Source organism: Ceratotherium simum, chromosome 5 (assembly GCF_057802395.1).
Source record: "Ceratotherium simum simum isolate JZ-2026a chromosome 5, ASM5780239v1, whole genome shotgun sequence".
Classification (NCBI taxonomy): domain Eukaryota; kingdom Metazoa; phylum Chordata; class Mammalia; order Perissodactyla; family Rhinocerotidae; genus Ceratotherium; species Ceratotherium simum.
In genome coordinates, this window is record NC_141904.1 from 39163967 (window position 1) to 39184365 (window position 20399).

Consider the following 20399-nt stretch of genomic DNA (forward strand, 5'->3'; position numbering starts at 1 on the left):
CATAGAGGGTTCATGGAGATCATTTTCTTATACTGCGCACAGCAGACTACAGAGGGAACATGGCTGCCCGTCAAGGGATCTGTGCCATCAGAACATTTGGTTTCTAGTCTCCCAAGTCCTCTTTGTTTTTGATCGTGACATTTCTTCATGCTCAGATGCATACGTGATGTAACATTCTTTGTTGATGTTCTGAAATGTGTTTTAGAGTTATTTTGGCTTAGCACAAAATAAGAATGGGGAACTAAACTTTTCTGGTTGAAATGTTAATCTTTTTTTTTCCCTTTCTTATTCTTCTGCCTTTCTGTAGCATGTATATTTGTATGGCTTTAAACCGAAAACTGGTATTTAATAGACCCTAGACTGTTTTGTTGGAAATAGGGCAAATGAGAAGTCTCTCTAGAGGATTTGTAGGCCATTACTGTGGTGGAGGAGAATGCCCTGAAGGGGAGTTCCTTGCAGCCTAATTGTTGAGGAATGATGGAAGTTCAACAGCATGGAAATTCTACTTCTCGCTTCAACTGAAAAGGTGTTTATAAAGGTAGCTGGGCTATTTTAGCAATTTGCCTTATTTTGAAAATCCAATTTGGAAGCTTCATTAAAGGGCACTAATTTAGTGTCTCAGGGGAATATGTGTTTAAAGGAGCTTGTCGACAATCTTAGATGTTTGCCAGTGTGTAGGTGAGCTCAACTCCCCATGCTGGGGTTACCTGGTTACACGTGTGCTCTTTCATTTCAGACATGATACCAACTAAATTCAAAAGCACCCAAACCAAGCGAATAACAGTATCACTTTCTCTTTCCCCATTACCACCATTTTCCACCCCTAGACTTAGGATACTTTCTATGTATAAACACTTCTGCAACTTGTATTGTGGATCTGTCACCTAGAGGTCCAATAAAGTAGACAACAGTTTTAGTGAATTTAGTGGTAGTTAATGTATGACAGGCAAAGACCTTAAGGAACGGACTGTTTCAATTTGTTTAAGGAACTACAAATACTTTCTGAATGCCTAAAAGAATCACTTATTTCTCACTGCCTGCCTAATATTCCCAGAAGTATATTTCAGTCCCATGTTGGGATGCAAAATTTAAAATTGGCTACCTGAGTACTAATTATCTATACGGTCTCAAATAAACTTGAGCCTTCTCCAGTTCCTAATTTATTGACAAAATATTATGAGAAAAGGTAGAAAAAATTTTTTGAAGCAAATTATTTTTATTCTTCTTTAGGATGCATTCTTTTTAAATAAAGGTTAAAATTGCAATAAATTTTGTCATCAAGCTTGTCTATACACTGTTCAGACATCGAAACATTCTGTCTTATTCCTTTACATAATCTCTGGAGTTTGTAATAAAAGCACTGGTTGAGTTCCCTCTCCCTCAACTCAATGGCTCTAATTTCTAATCCAGTTTATAGGATCCAGTTCCATTTTTTTAGTGAACTCTCAGAGTGAAATCTGATTTATTCTAGGAAGACTTTTTGTTAAGAACAAACTGCTAAGGTTTTCTGTTAGTAGATTACCCATCCACCCATTCAGGAAATGCTTAAGTGTAGTCCTGTCCAGAAGGAAAGTCAAGCACACTGAACCTCTTCCCACGATGTCCCCGTTGTGTGAATTTATGAGCCGGCACAACAATTTCCCCCAAAGAAAAGGAGGTTTTTTAGAACATGACTTGAGATGAAGGAACAGAAAGAGAATTAGAGATACTTTTTATTAGTTTTTCCTTGAATTCCATATGATCGGAAGGAGGGGGAAATTCTGGTCAAAAGGCTTTTGGAGAGGACTGAGTAGAAATGCTCAAAAAATAGATCAACATAAGGGTCTTGAATTCTTTAGGCTTTATTTGCTGAAACCTCATACGGCGGATTTGTTCTTATTCCAGCAAGAGCTGATTCCCAAGGGAGACAATTTCTAATATTTGGAAAATAATTATCTATTTATCAAGGGCCAGTACAACCTTATCCTAATTTTTTTCATAGCGTTTTCTAGGAGTATACATATCATCTGTTTGAGATTTATAATCAATATCCTAGCATATATGAACATGCCTATAGCTGTTAAAATTATGTTTCTATAAAAAGCGGAAGGCACATCCCACTATAAACAATAAATCTGTTTACAAAACTATAAACAATAAATCTGTTTATAATGTCTGTCATTAGGAATGGATGTCAATAAATGAAACTAAAAAGACATGGAACTTTTCATGACATGGTTTATGCTAGTTATTCATTTGTTGTCTATTCATGGGGTTACTAATTGCAGCTGGTAAAAGTTGATTTTCTCCTCTTCCATTTGTGGTGGGTTGGGGCGTTCATTGCACCAGATCCATAGTTATCCAGCGTCTACATTTCAGAGGCTGAATTGCTGGATACTGTCAAAAAGAGCTTTGGCAATTCCATGCAGGCGTGTACAACTATAATTTTGCTTCCCATTAATAATAACCTAGCAAAGAAGCCCAGAATCAAAAGCCTTGCTCTCAGCTGGGGGCAGAAAACCAGAGTGATATATCTTGGCTGGTGACCTATAATGTTGGAAAAGTATGCGCTACATTCACTCCGGAGAGGTGGGCGGTATTCCGGAAATATATTCCCATTCCTCCACGATTCTTTTTTTTTTTTTTTTTTTGGTAGTAGGTGCCCTGAGACAATGGGAAAAAAATGAATTACAGATAATAAACATAGCACATCTCCAGAACAAACGGGAATGCAGCGCTTTTATTTCTTCGGATGTCAACTCTGTTCGCTGCCCCACGCCCTGCCCTGCCCGGGTCTCTGCGGCACCTCTGTGGTTCTGAAGCCGCGGGCCGGTGGGCCGCGGGCCGGGCAGTCGCCTGCGGGCAGAACACTTGGCGCTGCACGCCGGGACTTTTGGTCTTGCTCAAAGCCGCGAATCTCTGAGAGCTCTGAGGCTATCGGATTCATTCGGGTGGAGTGAGGTGTTGTTATTGTGGGATATTCTCTGCAGAGTTGGCCTGGAGAGTGAGCACCGCAGGAAGGGAGTGAGCGCGGTTTCTCCGAGTGTCGGCGGGTCGGGAGGCGCCCCCCGGAGCGGTACGCTGGAGGGCTCGGCCCGGGGGCGGGTGGGGGAAGGCGTGCTTGCCGGCGGGGAGCGGGGAGGCGGTGTGGAGGGGCAGGGGGCAACGTGCCAGTTTTCCCTCTGATTAATGATGCTCACGCTGCCGCGCGTGGCTCATGCGCTTTGTCTCTAGCCTTGGGGCTGGCGGAGAACGGCCACGGGAACGATGGCACCGCGCGCGCTGGGCGCCCCGGCCAGGTGCCCGCGCTCCGACTGGGCCAACTCTGGCCGCGCCCCGTGGCAGAGAGGCCCGGGCACCCGCAGGCGCCCGGCCGTAGCAATCTCCCGGGTGCGGCGGGTCGGGGGACTGGAGTCTGCAGCCGGAGCGGCTGCGGGGCCACATGCCACACGCGCGTTGCCTCCAGCCCGGGCGGGGACCAGACGCGGCCGGGGCTGCAGGGAGGAGCCGGGCGCCGCCCCCGGCGGCAGTGCCAGCCGCGTGGGAGGGCAGGGACGGGCGGAGGGGCAGACGACGGAGGCGGGGAGGCAGGGGACAAGGGACCGCGGGACGGACCGAGGCTGGCTGGCTCAGGGTGGGACTGACAGAGTGACAGAGCAACGGACAGGTGGAAGCAGTTAGACAGCTTGAGACAGGGAGACTGGAACGCAGGGAGAGGGAGAGACAGAAGGAAAGAGAGAGAGAGTGTGTGTGTGAGAGAGAGAGAAGCACTCGCGTGCTCCCTTCCTTCCAGAAACCCTCCTCTGTCCGAGGGAAGCGACCGGGGCACTGCTTGGGAGAGAGAGAGAGATGCGGGCACAGAAGACGGAAAGAGGGACCCTGCATTGCTAGGAGGACCGAGAGACGCGGAGGGACGGACAGATCGACTTGTGCACGGACTGACAGCCAACGAGAGGGGCAGCTCGGAGAGCAGAGCGCAGGAAAGCTAGAATCCCGCGCTGACCTGCGAGGCTGAGCGACAGACGGTCAGACAGACAGACGTGCAGAGGTACAGACTGGCAGACAGGAGGCGGGGGCACGTTCACTCCCTGCAGCCAGCCGGGCAGAGAAGGCGGCGACGGCGGCGCCCCCTGAGCGCGTCCGGAGCTGCGACAAGCAGCAGGGGCAGCAGGGTCGCCAGCAGAAGCCACCGCCGTCGCCGCAGCCTTAGCCACCACAGCCGTGCGAGGAGCTCAGCGGACGCTGCAGAAAGCCCGTTTTACTAGCAGTTAAATAAATCGACCAAAAAAAAAAAAACCAAAAAACAAAAAAAGCCAAGCCAAACCAAACAAATCCAGCCAAATCAATCATTGAGAAACTATAATATTAATAAAAGCAAAAAACTAAATCAAATCAATCAAGGCACCAAGACGCTGGGGGGATATCCACTGTTCGGTCAAGGTAATAATCAAGGTCTTCCGACGTGAACATTGCACGCCTTTTGTGATTTATATTCTCCTTCTTTCTGCCATGTATCTATGCTTTTCTTTCCAATTGTTTCTTGTCTGTATTTCTCTTTCGTGTTTGTAGAAAGCTGTTGTTATATATGTGTTGTGTTTTTACATTTCCTCAAAGGAGGGGGTCGACTCCCCCTCCTCCAAATGAGGCAGAAATGGAAAGCTGGAAGAAAACTGAAAAGGGCAGTCAGTTCTTTTCATCAAAGTCTACAGTGATTTATGCAGGTTTCATAGTAGAAAGTTGGGAATGCTTATTTCATTTGAAAGAGAGCTATATAAGAGGCAAATTTGTAATCTGTTTGTTGTCCTCGCAGCACTTGGGGTCCTGGCTCCCAAGGGGTTTAGGGGAAAAAAAGATGTTCAGTTTTATTTTTACATGTTTGATAGGCATGTTTCATTGCAACCACCAATTTAATGTCATCTATCTCAGGCTGTGGATATGGTGGTAGAATTGAGTTGAATTAGACAGGTGTTTAGAAAGTTTCTTAGGAAGAGAAATTGACTCATTCAATGTCTATGCATAGAAATAGAGCTGGTGTGGATGTGTTGACAGCTACTCAGTTTCAGTTCTTGATAACCTTCTGAAGATACAAAATAAGAACAGAGTCCAAGCTAAGCCCAAAAGGAAAAACAAAAGGGAATTGAAAGTTACAGGGATACGAAGCTAGTAAGTACAATGCAAGGCTGGTAGACATCACTTTCGTGAGAATGTGCTTAGAGTGCAGGTATCTAGTTCAATTTCTGATTTTTTACATCTGTTGATATGACACTTCAGCCTCTCCAAACAAGAATGATGTTCCCCCAAAGTTGAAATGAATCTGTACAAGATTTCGCTCAAATACTGAATAAATCCAAATGATTCCCACCTCCTCATCCACTTTGGTGATCAAAATTGTTACGATTGTTTTAAGAAAACAGAAATAGAGGCGACAGGAAATCATTTTTCATTTGGTAAAAGTTAGCCTTTGACACATACTTTAAAATAAATGCACCTACTCCTTTGATCCTCTGTATTTGTGTCACCACAGGGCTCGCTTGTCTTAACAGGATTTTAGTTAATGTCATTTTCAGAAAAGGCAGTCATTTGGAAGCCAAGAGCTCTAGGTATGTTTTGTTCAGATAGCCAAGTAATCTACTATCTTGGCAGTCATTGCTTCTGCTGCACTTCTAATGTGGATCGCATGTGAGAAATTATGTATGCACGCTTTTCAGGTTTATATGGATCTTTAAGGTATGTATTTGTGTTCTATCCTATATTTCCTTTCTTACTACTTTCTTTTATTTCTTTTTATCACTTCAACTAATAGAATATTTTTAAATTTTCTGGAGAGTGAGTTTAGTGTATTCTTTAAGGAATATACTTCCTCATCACAAAAGATACAAAAGGCTAACCTATTACTATCTTTTCTTATCAATATTATTATGATTTGGTTTAAATGCAATTTTTAAGACATTTAGGCTGCTATGCATATGTGTCTTAATGTGCCTTCTCTGGTCATAATTTATGTTGTTTGATAAATCATATAAATAAGTTGCTGTAGATAAACACCTATTTAACAGAGTACTTTGTTTGGGCGAGAGATATTTAAAGAAACTTATATGGCTCCAGAAATTGACTTGCAGCTTCTCAGTGACTTAATTTCACTACACACTGATTTCTCTTTTACAGTATTCAGCTCAGACAGAGACAGGTTTGCGTGCGCTGTTAGATTTACAAATTGCTGATCTCCTCGCGACTTTCCCTGTTAGATCCCAGCTGAGTATGGTTACCTTGAGAACTGTGGCATTAGCCCTGTTAGAGCATGCTCCACTGGGAAGTTCCGTGCAGTCTATTTTTAATGCTATTTAATGAAGGAGCGAGCGCCTCACTCAGCAATAAAAGAAGCATGATGGAAGACAGAGCAGTGCATGGTTATGGATACTGGAGAAGTATATTTGGAAAGGTACAGACTGGCTGCTGGGTATGGTAATTTTAATTAGTCCTAATATATGATACTAACAGAAATCGATTGATGTTAGTGAGAGAATTACACATGAATAGGTTGATATGTTTTCATAAACCTCTTCAGCAATTCTTAGAAAGAAGACTCAATAATTTGAGTGGCTTAAAACTTAAGGGAGATAGTAACCAGGGAGTTCCTGCATACATACTATTTTTAATACAAGCTGTCAGATTCTTGGGTGGTGAGAAGTGCAGAAATAATTTCAGATTCCTAAAATATTGTTCTAGTGAAGGGTTTGGAGTTTGTAAAATGTTCTGGGTGTAAAATAACTAACATCCTTCTGAAATATTATGGTAACTTGAAGCTCTGCCTTGCGAATTTTTTTTTTCATTTTATTTTATAAATCTGGAGTCTAGGTCCAGAATTGTGGCAATAAGTGAAGCAGGAAGTTTTGGTTGAACTTGGTAGAATATTTGAGTTGTTTTCTCTCCTTACTTTGATACAAGCACAATAGATGATCTTATTGAAGGTTAAATATTTTTAAAATGTAGATAGCGGAGGCAGCACTGATAATTTTTGAAATGTTATAATAAGGGGAATATCTTAATATTATAGTGTGTAAAACATAAGAAGCCATCTGTCTGCAATATTTGCATATATGCAAAACACCTGTCGAGGTAGAAAGTGAGGGTGGTCAATCAGAAAGATCTCTGTTGTTCATTTTCATATTAACAATGTATTATAATCAGGTTATTTCTTTTAGAGTGAAGTTAATTAGACAAATGCTTAAGTAGTTTCAAAATTAATAAACGTAAGAGAAAGTGAGAAGTTTTTATTAAGTGGGGAAGTGAGTCATATAATTATTGTTCAGTGAAGCTGTTAGAACAGTGTACAAAGTTGTTCTGGATTTTGCCAATTTTTATGAAAAATAATCTCCCCAAAAATAAACCACTAAGGGAAATACATTGCAAGGAGTTGCTGTAATTTGTTGTTGATGTTTGTGTTTTCCACTTTGTACTTCTAGGGGGGGAAATAATCTACACTGGCTTTAATATTTCCCTTAGTGGTCATGCAAATTGGACCACAATGCTGACATCTTTCTCAAGATTCTCAAGTCAGTGGGCATTCTCATCTGAATTCAATGCGTATTTTGTCTATGGACAAGATAATGATAAGCTGCATGAGTAGAGTGTGGAATGAGTCAGCCACTGAAGACACAATATACAACGTAGCCAGAAGTGAATACAATTCTCATTAGTATGGGGAGATAGTTTGAAGCCCATAAGGTTGGAAATGGCAAATCAACCATTTGTATATGTTAGGTTAATTCAGATCTGCTTTGTGACAAGGTTAGGAAAGAATATGGGGCTTAAAAGTGATGTCGACACTGAAAGCCATTTCTTCAAATGGTAAGTACTGGCATCATTCTAACTGGTACCACACGGTGGTAGCCTGTTTAGAAATTTGTGAATCTCTAATCAGAAAAAGAATTGGCTTCCTTAAAAATGCGTTATGTCACCTGGAAAGTTCTGAACATATTTTAAGTCAGTGATGATGAACTTATAAAACATACACTTCCTCTCTTTAGACAAAGGATCTCTATTTTTTAGGAAATCTGTGATTCCAGGGGCTCTAAATTTCTGTGAATTTGCTTTCTTTTATTTTTCATTCTAATATTTAAAGTTAAATATGATAATAATTTCAAGCAGTGATATAAGCAAATGCTGAAGGACTAGTGAAGATAAAAAAGAATATTAGCAAGATGTTTCCGCGACTAGATTTGTTTTTTTCAGGCTATCTTTGCTTCTTTTAAGGTATATTTATGCCAAGTTTTAATAAATTTCTTTTTTTCAGTGCCTCAGAGTCTTATGATTTAAATTAATTTTGCTCTTCTTGGATTAAACTTGCTCTTGGATGTTCAGAGTATTTATTACTTGTATTTACATCACAACCACTTCATTTCTATGAGGATTAGATATGAGCTGAGATACACAGTATTTAAATTGTATACATTAATATAATATGCTTGATAAAGAATAAAGTGCTTGAGACAGGTTGTCAAGTTCATTTGCAGTTTTTTTAATGTTTGGTAACTGTTATCTTGCAGTCTCAAAATCTTCTGTAGTCTGGCGATATTTTCTTAAGGCATAAAATGACCATATAACATTTTGAATGTACCTTTCTCTAAAATTACTGGGACATATCTGTGCCCTGGAAATAACTACGCAGGTAAACGAAAAAGTGAACTGAAATAATTACATCAGGATAATTGAGAGGATATTGAAAAAACAAAGGGATTGACTTGAATACACCAAATTGACTCTCTACTTTCAAACTGAATCTTTAGCATTATATTATGTTCTTCTTTTCTGCTGCCAGCATAGATCTTAATATTGCCAGGTGGAGAGAGTGTTAACCACTGTCCACAGGCACGGTAGATCAATATTTTAAATTCCTCTACATACTTTTCCCAGGGAAATTTCTTCTGGCAGTTTTTTATAACCCCTGCTTAATTTACATGTCAAGGCCACAGGTTATATAAGATTTTTTATAAGTTTTATTATCAAGTGAGATCTATTAGGATAAAATTGCAATTGTGACATTAAAATGTCAAAGAATTAGTCCAAATTTGTCTCACTCAAGGCACATATTTATTATTATTCCTCAGTCATAAATTCATACAACGTTTTTAAAGTAATATACTTTACAATTGTTCCTTTTATCTAGAAACAGAAAATAATTTCATTTTTTCCAGGTAAAAGGAAGAGGGATCCACTAATAATTATCTCTTAAAAATAGGCCTCTCACATTTCACACTACTTCAAAATGATACAACAATTCTTCAATTATAAATCATTGTGGATAATACACAAAGTATTAAGATTTTGTTAACAAAATCACTTCTGTAAATAATAACATTGGTTTTAAGATAAATAAAAATAAAATACGTTTTCAATGGAAAGGAAGGATTCAAGATCTTTAACAGGAAAACAATTACATCACTTTTTATTTCAAATATTTCGGCAAATTTTGTAAAGATTTATTTGGCATATTGTGACTAATGTTTCTACGCAGAATTGCGTAATATAATATATAGTCTTTTTTCTGCAGAACTTTTCATTGAGACATATTCACAACGCTTATTTACATAGATAAACCGGTAATCTCTGCCTGATACCCACATAAGCTAGGAAATAAGTCTTTGTGATATGGACATCCAAAAGAAGAACTCAATGACTTCTCAACCAGTTTTAGTGTTGGAATTCTTGATGGATACACATTCTCTTACCTTCATGTTATCATTGTTTGCTTCTTTATTATACACTAAATACTTGTGATAAGAACGAGGACCATCTCTAGGGAAATGGAAACCAGAGGAATGGTGCTCATATATTTAACAGATTTTCTTCTAATTGCCAAGATACAATACTCACTTTAGAATAATCTAGTCCATAGAATCATACCTTGAAGGAAAAAAAATTAATGCATGTTGATATATTTTGATCTACTTGAAATTGAGAATCAATAGCAATAATTGAGGTAAAATATTTCAACATCTTCAGCGACTAAAATGGAACATCAGTTTCTTATAGTTTTATGGTCCTACAAGTCCAAATATAATATCCTTTGGCATGTAAATCAGAAGGCCCAGCTATCATCTAATTTGTTCAGTGATTTGAGTTTCTTTCTGGTGATCTCATCACTGTTACATAGATCTAGAAAAATCAAGCCATGGGTCAACAGAGAGTGAAGGAAGGGCATAGAAACTCACTGAATTTCAGGTACTATACAAAATTGTTTATCTTTTATTTGCTTATATACTCAATAGGAAAATAAAAAGCTTTCAAGTTATTTTTGCAGCTTTTTTATACATTTCTAAAACCACAAGCTAAAATCTTCACATGAAGTTCTAATATTTATTGATAAGAAAATATCTATACTTTGCATTGACATGTTTTTCTTAGCATTTTGCTTGTTCATATGCATGTAACAGTGGAAATCCCAGCATTGCTGGCATCCGACTTAATTTGATCATCAAAGAGCTGTTGGACAGAAAATAAATAGATTCCCTGTGAGTATGTGACAGAATCAAGATTTCAGCATCATTTGCAAGCTTCAAATACTCATTGCTTCATTAAAACACTATTTTATTTTAAAAAATGAGAGTATTAAAAATACTTTTGGTTGGAAATATGGCACTTTGTTTTCTTTTTTTAGAGAAAGAAGATTAAGGTTTATAGTCAGATGATGGCTCTTTAAGCCAATGTCTCACATAGTTGTGTTAAAATTTCTATTGAATCCTGCCAAAAGAATTAATTGTCAAGACTTTGCAGTCATATCTTTGATCCTATTTCTTTTATCTATGGGAATGATTGAGCTAACATTTTAAAATTACATAGTTTTATATTTGTTTATTTTAAATTTACTCATATATGCTGGTATCGTAAGAATTTTAGGAAATCATCAAACAACTGTCATCGCACTAAAGATAAATTCAAAAATCCCACTGGAAAGAACTAGCTGGTATTAATGATTCTTCATTTTTTTCACTCCAGTGCTGATTGAACTTTGGTCGCAGCACCTATTTCCTTTGTGAAGATTAAAATCTTTCTCCAACCCTGAAATTTCCAAATAATCACTAACAGAGTTCTGGCAAGATAAAATAATAAAGCATGCAGTCATATTGCGTGTACATGCTGTTGCTCTCTGCTTAAGCACAGTTAAGCACTTTAACAATTGGATGCTTTAATCTTTAATTATTATTATAATGATTGCTTCATGTGGAACTATGGTTGACTTAGTTTTTTTCAGCATTAAGAGGTGGGAGAGTATACATAGTTAAATGTGAGAGAGTTTATATGTTAAAAAAAATTATAAATTTCTAGGAAAAGGATGCAAATATCCCTCCAAGAGGATACTATTTTATTACACAAATGATCATGATGTCTGCATTATTTGTCAGATATGATGTGGGAAGCTATATACAGAGCTTCCAATTGAAAAGTCAGGTTAGAACTAATGGAGGGGACATATACCAAAGGTATGCTCAGAGCTTACCTGAGATGGAGCAGGTAACTGCTGTGTGTGATGAAGGAAGGCTATACCACAGACACACAAGGGCCTCCATGGGATTCTGCAGGCTAGAGAAATGTACAAAATTTGGATTAAAAGGTCTGGGAAACAAGGCCTAAATATGGTGGTGTATTCAAATCTCATTTCTCCAAAACTTACCTCCATTAATATGTAATTTACTACCTGGACAGCTAGTCCTGGTGTTTGGCTTCTGGGTCCGAGTAAGTAGCTAATAGTGTGACTATGGCCAAGACTCTAAACCTCTCCAAGCTTCATAGTTTCTACAGGTAAAATAGTGTAGTAACACCAGTCCAACCTAAACAAATTACTAGTTGCATGACTTTAGCAATTTAGTTAATTCCTCGTTACTTCAATTTTCTCATATATAATGTAGGACAAGGCCTATCTTGCAGGATTGAAGCAGAAACAAAGTACCTGGCACATAGATACTATTCACTAAAACGAAACCATCATCTTGCCTTATAAAAAAGTTTAGAGAGAGATTTAACCTGATTACAATGAGAAAGACCTTTTAAGAATTTTTTTTTTTAAATGACTTAGAGTACAGCTCTCTTCTGTTTCTACCCAATAACAATTTTGATGGTTCAAATTGGAGACAAGCTTTAGTCTGCCTATGCCGATGAAATACTGAAGGCCAAGTAAAGGTAGTAACTAATCTAGGAGGTATGCATTGTATGAGGATGGTGATGCTTAATAAGTTTGTCACCTTCTGTCAGTCTCTAAGGGAGGGGATGGCCCAATTCAGAGTTGTATAAAAAATGAAGATAAGGTATTATTTCTCCAAGACATTTTAATTGTGTAATTTTTACTATCTAAAAGGGGTGGCTAAAGAACTGAATCATTGAATAAGAAGAAGTTGGAATGGATCCATGAAGGAATAACCTTAAATCCTGCACTAATGGGGGAGAGCCAGTAAGCAGCAGGTTTACTGGAGTGGCATGGGAGATGGAAATATTTTCCAACTACCTCTGAGACGTTAAAGCAAGCAGAGCTTTGGGATTGCGGATGGGCTCCCTGGCACTCCCACAGAGGGCTCTGGTTTCCTGTCTCCAAGCGCTGAGTGAGCTATTTGGACTGGGCTGCTGCTCTGGCCTCTGATCCTAAAGTATCTGCACTTAATTTTGCTGAAATGAGTCATTTCTGCACCTGTGTGAAAATGGCCAGAGGAGGAAAGAGACTTCTCTCATGATTGGGGTTTAATCAGTTGGTTCTTCTATCAGGAAATATAGAACCACAAGTAGTGTTCAGCATGGAAGGTGAGCCATGCAAAGCATTAAATTTGTCAGATAATCGCATTTTATTTTTTATTATAATTTGAATATCAGCTATTCTTTTGAGGGATAGCACAATCACAAAGTTATCCAATGAAACTTCTTAGAAGGTATCTGAAAATAAATTTATATATGTATATACATTTAATCAGCATAATTCACGTGCTTAAATGCAACAGTCATTTAACTCACATTAAGCAAAAAAGTAATTTAACCCAAAAGCATATTTCCCAGTACATTTTTTCGCTGTTCTTAGCAGTTCTTGCTTGCATGTGGCAGATATTTAATCAACGTTTGTTGAATTAAAAACTGACCTTTATATTGGTGATGACATCTAATATTCAGGATTTAAAATCAACTCTAAGCAAAGTTTTAATTGTATTTTTTCCCTAAAGTTTCAGCTTAAGTGGATTTGACATTCACCTTTCTGAAAGAGAACAAAGACATGCCCTTAGATGTAGGTTGTAGCTGCAGTAGAGATTATTTTGGCTTTTACAAAGAAGTTTCTTCTTCAGATCTCAGGCAGTAACTACGGCTTCTACAGGAATGACAAGGCCCCTAAAACCTCAGTCTGTGTAAACTGAATACCTAGATCACTTTTCCATCTACGTGGAAGGGAATTACAGTTAACACTCAGTTAAGATGGTCTTGGGCGAGGGGATGAGGCAAAGGCAAGTTCACAAACAATTTCCAAATCATTGGTACACAGAACCAGAGACAACTCATGTTTACTGGATATGTGCCTTTGGAGAGATTAAACATGGTGAAGGTGATCCAAGATGTCGGGAAAGAATTCACGCCTCTAAAGGATTGGGCAAGTCAACAGTGCTGGATTATAAGTCAGGGGTGAGGGAGAGAAGGAGAAGAGAATACTGACAAATTGCAGGCTTCCAGACCTTAAGCAGAACAGCTCTAACTAAGCTTACAGAAAGTCACCCTTCTCTTCCTGCTATATGGGAATAGCGATAGGATTCATCAGGGTTAAATGGCAGACTATTTAATCCACTCAGGACCTTGAGAACTGGATTAATGTTTTACCCTATCTATAAAAATAATCTAGTCCAAAAGAAAGAGATCCAGCTGATTAAGGGTGGAATGAGTTTGCTTTCTTAATTTACCTCCTACATTTTAAGATTATGCTAAGTGTAGTTCTGATTGAATGAACTTCTGTTCACCCATCCACCCAAAGAAAACCGAAACCTGGTACCTTAATTAGAGAGATGAGGAACACATTCTCTTTCTTCTCTGAGACTGTGGTGACTTTAGGAACGTAGAAAGCAATAGGTTCTGACAGGGCTGGTATTCTCATCAGGAAGTCAGAAAAATATATTCTGGGCGACACTATATCAAAGTAGGGGAACTTCCACAAAAGGTGATTTGAGGAGAGCTGAGTTTTTGTGTGGTGTTCAGCAAGATTTGCCTTTGCATCAGATATCATGATTATTCACTCATTTGTTCATTCTCGTTTTTCAAATATTTATTGAGGGTTTCCTATGTGTCAGGTCTCACGCTAAATATTTGCGAAATTTGCTGTATAGGATTTTACAGGCATTTGAGAGAGGTAAATGCATTTTAACAGTTTGAACAGTGAATTGAGTGATCAAGAATATAAGGAAACTCCAAAATCATAGATGGACAATATCTTGGACAATAGTACAGTATGAATTAATTTTGACAAATTAGTTCTTTACCAGTAAAGTTAATAAGAAAAATTGATAAGGAGTATACCTCAAAGGTAGAAACCATATTGTTTCCAGAAAACAAACATGGAAGAAAGAGCACCTCTGGTAAGTGGCTAGGAAAAAGTTCTATTGATGATAATAGACCACAAACTAAAACTATCAGTTGGGAAACTCTCTAATATGACAAAGGAGATCAATTGATTAAGACAAATGTATATGGAATTGGAATGAGCCATTCATATTCACTTTTTTGACTTTACAAAATCATGCATTTACAATATTACTTATTAGAGCAGCAAGCCACTGATTCAAATTGAATTGGAATTATAAACTGCAAACAAAGTTCAAGTTCATATCAGATCATACCAAAATATCTGTTTAGAATTAAAAAGTAGGTTTTTCTAAAGACAAATTATCCTTTCAGTATGTTGTGAGATTCCACATTGGTGTGTTTGAGAAAAGAAACTGAAATAGTTCCAGGATATTATGAAAGTCCTTAATAGATTAAAAATTAGAGGGAGATGGATTACATATGGTTCTACATATGGTAGGGAAATTTCAGAGGAGTAGAAGATTTGGTCTATAGGTTACCTGAAAGATGATTTTTTTAAAAAAAGATGCAGTTCTTTCCATTGTCAGAGATAAAGATTTACATATTTGGAAGCAGAGAGGTGTCTGGATACATTGCAACAGACCTGGTTCATGTTCAAATATCTTGCCCTGAAACACTGAAAAAGAACTTTTAGAAGTTACCCATAAAACAATAAGATTACACCAGATGATTTGTAAAATCTCTTCCGGTTTACAATTGCTATGATTCAATGACATTTTTTTTTGTATAGTATTCATGGATCACTTTTATATTGCATTGCCCATAAATTTTGGTCATACTTTTTTTATAGCTTTGAAAATAAGCACTAAGGCTACAAAATAAGAGTGAAGTGGTTAGAAGGGAATCTTATCAAGAATAGTTGGTTAAGAAAAGAGGATATGGGGTCCCAGACCTGGATTCGGATCCTATTCTGCCACTTACTAGTAAGTTTCTTAAGCTTTTAAATTGCAGCTTCCTCATTCCTAAAATGGGCTTGTTGTAAGAATTAAAGACGAAGTGCTTAGCCCAGTGCTCAGTCTTATCAATTTATTTTTTCCTGGTGCTCATCTTTTTTTGTTTGCTTGTCCTTTGTTTCATGATTTTCACTCCCTTTGCTTGATTCCATAGGCCTCACATAAATAAAGCATCTCCTTAAGATCCCTCCCATTCTTGAGAATGTTTTCATGATGTGGTGGTGATCTTGAGTATTTTCTTCCTGCATAATTGGAGTTCATTTTCAGCACAACCATACTATTCAGGATAAGCACTTCCAAGACAATGGTTCAGTGAGGAAAGGACATCTGTGAACACCTAAAGTCCAAACAATTTTCTAGGAGGTGCTCCTTTGCACAGACAACAGGGTTTGGCCTTTTATAAGCTTGGATGGGCAGTAGGGACCTTGAAAAAGAGATTTGGGCATAATGATTTAGAATTCCATGTATACTGAAAATTCCACACAGTTTTTCATTATCTGCTAATGCTGACTCCTGGGGTAAGATTGTGGCTTTGATGTGTGTTTACAAAGTTAACTGGCCTCTTAGATTTGTCTAGAAATAGTGTAGAGAATTTAGTCTTAGCACCCTTCCAGGAGCAATTTTGGACTTTATCGAAGAACTAGAAGTAATTTCAAATAACATTGCAGTAGACTTGTGATTTGTACACGTTGCAGATAAAACCAACAGCTATATCTAGCACAGGCCATTTGTATAATCAGAGATTCACCTGACAGATCTAGCAAGAGAAGGGAGCTCAAAAAAATCAATATTTCTAAAATCACTAGAAAACATTATCTCATTGTTGTGACCTGGCTGTGAACATAGATTGGTTTTGATGATTCAAGAAATGATGAGGGGATATCAGTTGTTTCATCGTATATAGATTAGATCCTCCAGCTTAGGCAGGGATCAAATGGTTTACACTGTTAGTCAAGGAATTTACAGCAGTGAGGCCGACCCAGACCTGCAAGCACGAAAGAACTGATATATTTTACTCCAAGTCTTGGTGACGTTACCTGACGTATTGAATTGATGGAAATCCAACTTTTGGGTATTCCTGATGAAGTACACTGATAAACAGTACGGAAACTCTAAGTGAAAAAAATGTGATGTTTTTCTGAATTTTTTAGGGATGCTATGGAGTGGTCATTTGCGGAGGAAATCCGTACTTATTTCTGCGTTGATGAGGTCATTAGTACCATTTGTTCTGCTCTTCCAGAATTACTTCACGTGACTTGATCTTTCCGCATTCTGAATTGCCTTGCTTCTGCAGGCAAAAATTCTTATCAATATTGGAGATCCAAGATTTTCTTAGCCCTGCCTGTATCACTTACTGAAGCCACGGGGACAGTGATAAGGAAAAATCAATATCCCTCTACCAACTTGAATTTACCTTTGGTTCATTTTTGATCAAAACTTACTTGTGGAGCTGTTATTTTGGAAAAATAATTTGTTTTATTGTTTGCGGTGTAAATGTTAACTGATCTTTATGAACTGCCTCTTGTGTGAAAGGGACTTGTGTGCTTATGTGATATCCACATCAATCTGCCTCTTGGTTGTGGTCATAACCGTGGCAAAATACTTGGAGATTCTTGTCTAAGAAAAAAGAAAAATGTATAATTCATTCTTCTTTCATTTTTCCTTTGTAACGTGATTTACACTGTAATACGTAATAACCAAATGAAACACAGAGAATTAGACCTCATCTAGAGATCAGGAATTGAGAATCAGGGGGGAGTGGAAGGGTTTGTAGTGGGGCCATGACAAAACAGCCCACGGAAATTAACTCTTTTTTTTTTTTTTTTGTGAGGAAGATCAGCCCTGAGCTAACATCCATGCCAATCCTCCTCTTTTTGCTGAGGAAGACTGGCCCTGAGCTAACATCTATTGCCAATCCTCCTCCTCTTTTTTTTTTTTTTTCCCCTTTTTCTCCCCAGTTGTATGTCATAGTTGCACATCCTGCTAGTTGCTGTATATGGGACGCCACCTCAGCATGGCCAGACTAGCGGTGCATGAGTGCGCGCCGGGATCCGAACCCCGGCCGCCAATAGCAGAGTGCGTGCACTTAACCGGTAAGCCACGGGGCCGGCCCGAAAATTAACTTTTGAAACTGGTACAGAGTGGGTGGAAATTTGTCTGCATGCATCTCAGATCTATACTTATGGCTGCTATTTGGGGCAAGGATGGATTATCAGCTCCTAATTCCACCTTTCCTTGGGATACTCTTTCTCCTGGTGTCACAGAAAGGTGATAGGCTTGTGGTCAAGGTGACGCAAGTTTAAATTCCATCTCTGCCTCTCACTGGCCTGGCCGAGTTAATTAACCATTGTGAGCTTCAAGTTCCTTATTACAATATGTGGGCAACAATACTCCATGAGTTATCATATGTAAAATACTCGCCACATAATTGAAATGTCATCTCCTTCCCTCTTTCTCCTACAGGGTCTATTTATCCATTAAAACACTGAAACCTATAAGAACACATGTAATGAAATTATATATCAATACTTGTTTTGAAACTTCTGTAAAGTTGTAGTTTGAGTCACAAGTATTTTATCTGTCCATGGATTATTGAAAACAAAAAGATAAACAAAATGATTTTGGGGGTGGTGGAATTCTTTTGTGTTGGATTTTATAAGATGTTAACAATACATGTTACATAGTTAAGGAAAAGGATAAAAAAAAAATTACAGTGTATCTAAATCTGTATTTTTACTTACCACCCAACTTAGTCTGAAACAACGCTATTGATTTAAAGGACCCAGTGGTTCAGACTTAAGTAGGAATAGATGCCCAAGGGTAAGAGATTAAGCGAAAATATTAATTAAATAATTGTTTTGAGTAAATAAATAAAAAAATGTTTTTGAAGATACCTATTAAGTGTTAAGTGGAGTTTAAAGAAAAATTATCTTTCTTTTTTTCTTTTCTTTTCCTCGTGGATTCACAAGGTTTGGGCTTTTAAATGCATGTTTGATGGTGCTTTTTTGTGATTCTTTATGGTTAAGGCAATTGCCTTGCTCTTCAAATATGTGTTCTAAGCTATCCCTTGGTTAGGTTGGGGAAAATGCTACACTGTTTATTTATAATCTGCCTCTGTCTCATGGGGAAGAACTAATGCCAGGGAGATAAACTTATTTTTTGCCTACCTGCCAACACATATTTATGCAATTTACTGATATTGAGGATGAAATCATTAGTTTTTACTGATACATTTCCCCTGAAATTATCTTCTGGAAAATTTAAATTAGAATTAGCCGGTGTGAGCTTTCTTCATAGATTGTTTTTCCTCAATTTGTTTTCTACCAGGCAAACCCCAGACACCTGGAACACACACACACACACACATACACACACAAACACACACACACTCATTCTTTGCCTGTGCTTTTCGTGTGTTTGGCACAGAGGGTGACGGTTGCTTTTGGCAGATGTACAGGATCAAAGTGGCTTTTTTGTCCTTCTACCCTCGGGGAGTCAGTTTTTCAGATAAAGGAAGTGGTGAGGTTAACAGAAATTTCAGCCCTACCCTGAAACAAAAGTTAAGTAGTATTATATCTAAGTAGTAGGTGTGATAAACTTATTTATTAATTATTTGTCAGAAGTAGTGGCTTTGTTCAAATGTTGGGACAGAGAAATTTAGGGACTATGCTTACTTTTTATTAATTAAATGCTTAAATCTTATTTCATGACCTGAAGCAAACTAAGAACCAAAATAATCTTATTTGTTTTCCCATTTAGCTAATGCGAAGAAATGGAAAATCTTAGAAATACTATCTCTAGGTAAACGTAAGGATTTGTTTGATATTACTACAGTATATTATACCTTATATACAGAGAGCATATTGCTCTAAATTTCTTAACCTGTGGAATTCATTACATGCATTAGCTAGGTTTACTTGGATAAACACTAGCCCAGGACCAGGGGATTATCTATAATGTTATTGTTGGGAATTTTTTTCTGAAGAGAATAGAAGAACAGAAAATAAATACATATGCAAACCCTTTGATAAACATATATGCGTGTATATATATATATATAAAGATATATATCAATATATACATATATAGTATATATGTATTTTATGTATGTAATATATATATATAAATGTGGGATCTGATTTATTATAAAAAGAGTAATCCCTGTTATTGTGAGATCTGTGATGGGGTGACCTAAGCTAGCTGCTTTTCTAGTTCATTTTCCCTCTGAATTCACTTATTTCACTGCTTATGACAATATCCCATTAACGCTAGGGTTACAGAACTGAGTCAACAAAGAGAGGAAACTTGCATTTGCCTCTGTTCTCTACCCATCAGCACTGATAAAATGGTAAGATGAGAATAGAGAGTAGGATGGTGAATTTATTGTTTCAAATGAGGAGTTAGGAATTTCTGTGCATTTTAGGTTTGGATTCCATAGTTCTGACCCAGTGACCAAAATGAGCTATACTGTCTGTCTTATACATGTCAGTTGGTGATCTAGGACCCATATTTTAACACAAATGAGCATCCTATTCCTTAAGTGAATAGTATTACAGAGGAAGTCAGTGTGAGTGAGTAAGTAAGTATGTCATCTCAAGGGAGGTCGGAGGCTATGGCATTCTTTCCTCTGTACCACACAGGAGGGCTCATCCCCAAAGCAGTGGTTCTCACACCTGCACATGCATCATAAATCACTTGGAGGGATTATTCCAATACAGATTGTGGGACCCCTTGCCAGAGTTGCTGAATCAGATGATCTGGGGTGAGGCTCAAGTATTTGCCTATCTCACAAGTTTCCAGGTGATGTTGATGCTGCTGGTCCATGGACCACAATTTGAGAACCACTGTCTAAAACAGGAGACTTATTGT

The 20399-nt window shown here is 38.0% G+C and overlaps 1 protein-coding gene across 1 annotated transcript in view; it reads left to right on the top strand.

Annotated features, from left to right (window-relative positions):
- The first annotated feature begins 7656 nt into the window (after nucleotides 1-7656).
- The window catches only part of ARPP21 (cAMP regulated phosphoprotein 21), a 148953-nt gene continuing 136210 nt past the window's right edge, over nucleotides 7657-20399 (top strand). The window contains exon 1 of the mRNA XM_087430687.1: nucleotides 7657-7827. The gene's annotated coding sequence lies outside the window, so the exon portion shown is untranslated. The remainder of the gene's footprint in view (nucleotides 7828-20399) is intronic.